Source organism: Palaemon carinicauda, chromosome 22 (genome assembly GCF_036898095.1).
Source record: "Palaemon carinicauda isolate YSFRI2023 chromosome 22, ASM3689809v2, whole genome shotgun sequence".
Taxonomy (NCBI): domain Eukaryota; kingdom Metazoa; phylum Arthropoda; class Malacostraca; order Decapoda; family Palaemonidae; genus Palaemon; species Palaemon carinicauda.
The window spans coordinates 28,022,835-28,028,834 of NC_090746.1; the positions used below are offsets into that span (position 1 = coordinate 28,022,835).

Below are 6,000 nucleotides of genomic sequence, written 5' to 3' on the forward strand. Positions count from 1 at the left end.
GGCGCACTCTAGGAACAAATTGACCACCTGACCAAACAAAAGATTGCGGAAGACTGACGACCAATCTCCACAAACAACCATAACTTTACGAGTTCCAAGAGATAGAAAAGGGCAATTAGGAAAAAGGGAACGTAGTGGTAGATCACTCACCTACTATCGTATTTGCTGCCACGAATGGACCCAACATATAACAGTCCTCATAGAGAGTCTGAACGTTTCAAATAATGAGATGCGAATACGGACTCACTCCTCCAAAAGGTCGTATCCATCAAACTTTGCAGAAAACGATTCTGTTTGAAAGCCACTGAAGTCGCTACCGCTCTGATTTCATGTGTCTTCACTTTGAGAAGCCTCTGATCTGCCTTATCACACTGGGCATGAGCTTCTCGAATTAACAGTCTAATGAAATATGATAAGGCATTCTTTGACATGGGCAGTGAGGGTTTTCGGACTGCACACCACAGAGCGTCTGAGTCGCCTCTCAGACTCTTCGTTCTGTCCACATATAACCGTAATGCTCTTACTGGACAGAGCACCTTCTCCAACTCGTCTCCCACCACATCATAAAGATTAGGGATCTCGAGTGATTTGGGCCATGGGCAAGTAGGATTCTCATTCTTGGCCAAAAACCCTAATTGTAAGGAACAAATGGCTTTTCCATCCCGAAAACCAATGTTCCTGCTTAAAGCGTGAACTTCACTTACTCTTTTAGCAGTGGCTAGACTAACCAGAAACAAACTTTTCAAAGTTACATCCTTAAAAGAAGCTGAGTGCAAAGGCTCAAACCTGCCACTCATGAGGAATTTAAGCACCACATCCAAATTCCAGGCAAGAGACGCTGATTGTCTTTTCTTGGTGGTATCAAAAGATTAAGCAGGTCTTGCAGATCCTCATTATTGGAGAGATCTAAGTTCCTGTGCCTAAAAACTGTAGCCAACATACTTCTGTAACCTTTGATTGTAGAGGACGAGAAGTTATGTTTATTTCTAAGGTCTAGGAAGAAATCTGCAATCTGAGTCAGAGAGGTACCGGATGAAGAAATCGCGTTAGTCCTACCCACTCTCTGAACAACTCCCACTTGGACTGATACACCTTGATGGTGGAAGACCTCCTTGCTCTCGCAATAGCCTTGGCTGCCTTCTTCGAACAGCCTCTAGCTCTAACGAGTTTTTTGATAGTCTGAAGGCAGTCAGACGTAGAGCTCGGAGGTTTAGGTGGTTTCGAGCCAAGTGAGGTTGTCTGAGAAGATCTGGTCTTAAGGGAAGGCTTCTCGGGAAATCTACCATCCATTCTAGTACGTCTGGAAACCAGCTCCTTGACGGCCAGAACGGAGATATCAATGTCACCCTGGTTTCTTCGTGGGATTCTTCGTTCCCTTTTGCCGTCCGACATTACTTCTCCCATGGGTTCGAGAGCTCAAAAGAGGTCGTAGGCTGGGCGAACAACAAGATCGTGCAGACGCACCCTCTACAATACTGAACACATTCTAACCACTTTTCACATTTCCGACAGAGTCACGATTTTTCAGTACCTTGATTTCAGATAAAATCTGATATCTATCCTCCGCTAAAGACTCAACTTTTTCACCGAGAGCCTGAATAACGGTACACATGTCCTTCAAAGAAGGTTCCTTCGGTTGCTGATCTACCACTACGGAAGAAGGAATTGGATCACTAACATTAGGCAAAGTTAAATCAACAGAGCGTGATGAACTACGCCTAACCGTCCCTCTCTAATCTCCTAACATAACGTTCATATGTTACTCATTCATTTTCTGTTAATGAAAAACATTCATTACACCAATCCCCAAAAGAACATGGTTTTCCCCTACATTTAATGCAAACATTGTGTGGGTCTGTAGAACCTTTAGGGAGTCGAGTACGACACCCTTCACTAACGCACTTACGAATTACAGGGGAGGGGTCGGCCATATTGAAAAGTTAAGAGAAAGACCGACAACATAAAAACAAAGGTTAAATTAATAAATATAACCCTAAACAAAGATTTCAAGAATAAATGAAACGGAAAACAATTAAGCGATAGCCCAACCTCAAAAAACGTTGTACATCACCAAATAACGTCCAAACAGAGTAATAAAGCGAGAGCGAATTTCCAATATGACAGCCGGCTATGACGGCAGAATAAGATCTGAGGCATGTGGGTATAGTTCTATCTGTTGTACCGCGAGGGCGCTGGTGTACACCTGGCATATCTACGATAGCTGCGCGAGATTTGGAAATTTCTGACGGGGCGTCAAGAGACTTTAGCCATTCTTATATAACCAGCGGGTAAGTTTTATATTTAAAAATAATATATTTTCCTACATTATAAACATACTTATGCTTAGAAAGCTAATATTCTAAAAATTTCTTGCAAGAAAGAAAATAATTCATATAATACAAGTCATACTAAGCGGATTACGTCACAGGACTGTGACGTCATCACGAAGACGGACTGAATTCCTACAAGGTAATCACATTCCGCTCTGCTAAGAGTTACGATACAAAATAATAACATCACAATGTTTAAAGTAGAAAATGTCTTCCTTCCATTATAACTTTGAGTTGTTCGTTAATAAAGTAGGGGGAAAAAATCTTTGATCCCTCAATGTACGAGCAAGGAACAAAAACAAATACATACATGCTCCCTGTTAATTACAGTGCGGGAAGAAAGAGCAGCTCGAAAGCTGGTCTAGCCCAACAACCAAAGTTTAACAACAGGAGAGCCATTACTGGATCTGGACATCTTTGTTTGAAATCAAGTTCACTTAAACTGTCCAAGTTGGACCCGCAAAAAAAAACTATCCTATACAGTATCTTCGATAGTTGAAAGGCAGCGAAAGCTATTAACAATAATCAGACAAAAGGTACTTCACCAAATTGTAGAATGAAGTAATATATTCACGAAAAGAATTCCCGAGGTGTTGAAGATGTTGGGAATGGTTCTAATAACCTACGAGTGATGACGCTCATGTATGACCACCTACTGTCATGGCGGCGATCGCCACGAATTTTGAATTTCTGTCGTGCCGCGTCGAAATGCGGGATTTAAGCTATATATATATGTAACGACCAGGGAAGTTACATATTTAAAAAGCTATAATTCATTAAAGCTAATACCGGGAATGTCATTCTGCTGACTAAATAAAGCATGCATGACGAACGACAGCACCCAAAATGGCGCCTTCGGTGACCGGTCATGCTCCATAAAATACATTAAATCATACTAATTTCATTGTGAGACAGGAGCTAAAAATTATACACCGTAAAGATTAAATGCTCAACTTTCCAGGGGCAGAAGATGCTGGAGAATGCATAATTAATCCTCAAAAGCAACGATCTAGAACACTAGATGAAAAGGGAGAACACAGTGCGAATTCGCTACAAAAATAGGAATGAGCACCATCTTGGAGCCCTGTAATAGTAGGGGAGGAAGGGTAACCTTGATAATGGCTCCCCTTCAATTTCGCCACTCTTCCCCCTCAAAGCGAAAACGCTATTCGGGGTGAAGATTGCCATGTGTCGTATCAAGATATACGTCCCCTGATATTATGAGATATCCTTAAGAAAAATTTTGAGGATACTCGCGCCAGGAGTTAGAATTCTGGAGACCTACGGTCAATTCTCTGGGAGTATCACAGTAGTTAAATATCCCTTAGAAAGCTGCCAATAGGAACCTTCCATCAGGACGACATGGCATGAGCCCAAAAACAAGAACACCGTGCATATAAGGCTGTATATACTATAGGAATTGTGCATATAACCTGTTATATGCATGAGATCATATGTACATATTGTGATAAACATGGGTAAATATATGATACTTTAATCACTAGCGAAACTGAAATTTGCTTTGAGAAATGGAAGAGTGCTGGCTTGTTTGGTATTTTTCTCTATATGTATAATAGGGGCTGGGGCATAATAACTTACATATCGGTCTCTTAAAACGTGAAGTCTCTCACTCTAAGTCCATTGTTTACATCTGAGAGACTGAAGGGCACTCATTGCGCATGCGTTGCTTGAATTTGGTTTGGGCAACTTTTCTGTTTTTTGTATGACGTAATTATTACCTGCCTTTTTTTAATCAATTAGGAGCTTCCAAATATTCATGCCCAAGTTCCTGGATGTTGTTTTACAATAGCCATTTTTTTCCCACCCTTCCCTTGAGTTTGAGTTAAACCACCATCACATAAAGACATATCCAAGAAGGAACTTAAGGGAAGTACAATCTATTTCAAAATTTAGTGCAATTTCATCTATGTCGGCAATTGATTATGATGGAAATGCTCTCCGTTCAGTGTAAAGCTATTGTTACTTATGTGAAATGAAAAAATAAACGCAAAATACGGCCTCAAAGGTCCGTTTCTGACTTAATTTTTCGGGAAGACCAGCACATTTCTACAGCAAAGCTTCCGTAAAGAGTGCCAAGAGAAATAAAAAAAAAAGATGGTGTCAATCATAAGGTAAGGAATTATTTGTGATTTACTTTATCATAATGTAAGGATTTATTTTGATTTACTTTATCATAATGTAAGGATTTATTCGTGATTTACTTTTAGTTTGTGACCTGGAAAGGGGGTCCGGCTAACGGTTGTGACCTGGGAAGGGGGGTCCAAGAAGCTTGCCTCCAGTTATGGGCTGTAACCTGGGAACTACTAGGTTAGGTTAGGAGGGTTGGTTGGGTTCTGTACGCTTTTTACAAATCTCAAAAGTGTTAAATAATCACGTTTTGACATGTTTTCAGCAACTTACATAAACCATATATTTTGCCAAGTGGTTACCTTATGCTTCTTTTGCCCTTCCGACCATTATTATTGCTGCAGATCACTCATTTTTGACATTTCCCCATCCAAAAAATTTCGGTTTCCCGCTGGTGTCCCCCATAATTGTCTTTATATGAGGGGGTCCAAAAATTCATGAACGGGTGGTTTGCCCCAAAAATCGTAGTCAGAAATGCACAAAACACAAGATAACGAGAAGGAAAAATATTTGGCTAGAAATTAAAGCATCATATATTTACCTAAACATGATATAGTAAGTATAAGACGTATCGAGCACGATTTCGTGCGTATCACAGCGGCCACCGGTAGAAGAGGGTACTATAAATTTGCTGTATCCAATCTACTGTCGTGCCTACATATTTGATGTAGCTTGGCCTAAAATAAAATCTCAAGAGCATAAACCCAGCAAGGGATTAAAATCAGAGAAAGTCAAATCGGACGATAATTACGTGAAAACCAAGGGAAACAACCGATTCGGCCTACCTGTCTCATTAAGCTCAGCTAATTCACTACTAACAACGTCAATATGTACTAACCTTCTATATGACCTTTGGACTGATTATGTTCTCAGAATGCCAAAGAAATCTTAGCTGTTTGATGCAACAGTTGCATTATGTTATGAATATCGTCACAAATTAAAAAGTTCCAGGTTCAGGTTCAGGTAGTAGTCGATATTTACCTATTATGACTTAAAACGGCTCCCCGAGACCCCGATTTCTTTGCCTCTATTTCTTGTGTATTTTCAATTTCTTCCTGCGAACATTGACACAAGGTTTTTATTTCCTCTTGTATTGTTATGTAGAATCTGTTTTCATAGAATATTATTCAGTGTAAGGCTCTCGTTTTCTAATATTCTACTAGATTAGTAACTGGGGTATAACAAAATTATGTAATATATGGTTTCATCTTGATTGTGATATCTGCAGCTGGCAGAACCTCCAACGTTTCAAGTTTCGTAAAAGTTAAAAGATAAATGGAGGTTGAGAATTAGTCATTACTCTTTATTAATCAAGAATCTATCTAGAGTTTCGTAAAGGAGTAAAGACAGATACCGAGGTTAAGGATTGGTTATTGTTCATGATATGATCATCAGGTTAAATAAAAAAAAAATAAATAAATAAAGTTTTCTCTGCGTTCAGCAATCAGCATTAGAATCAAGCATGATATTTTTTTTTTGTACCAATACTTTACTAGTAGAATATTACTTAAAATAAACCTAT

General features: G+C 39.5%; 1 protein-coding gene across 6 annotated transcripts in view; it reads right to left on the reverse strand.

The window, feature by feature from the left end:
* Positions 1 to 5,470, reverse strand: part of LOC137616382 (RNA-binding region-containing protein 3-like) — a 370,102-nt gene extending 364,632 nt beyond the window's left edge. For 2 of the 6 annotated variants that reach the window (XM_068346072.1, XM_068346074.1), the window contains exon 1: positions 5,317 to 5,470. The gene's annotated coding sequence lies outside the window, so the exon portion shown is untranslated. The remainder of the gene's footprint in view (positions 1 to 5,316) is intronic. The other 4 variants (XM_068346076.1, XM_068346075.1, XM_068346078.1 and 1 more) reach the window with 3 other exon arrangements.
* Positions 5,471 to 6,000: the final 530 nt, after the last annotated feature.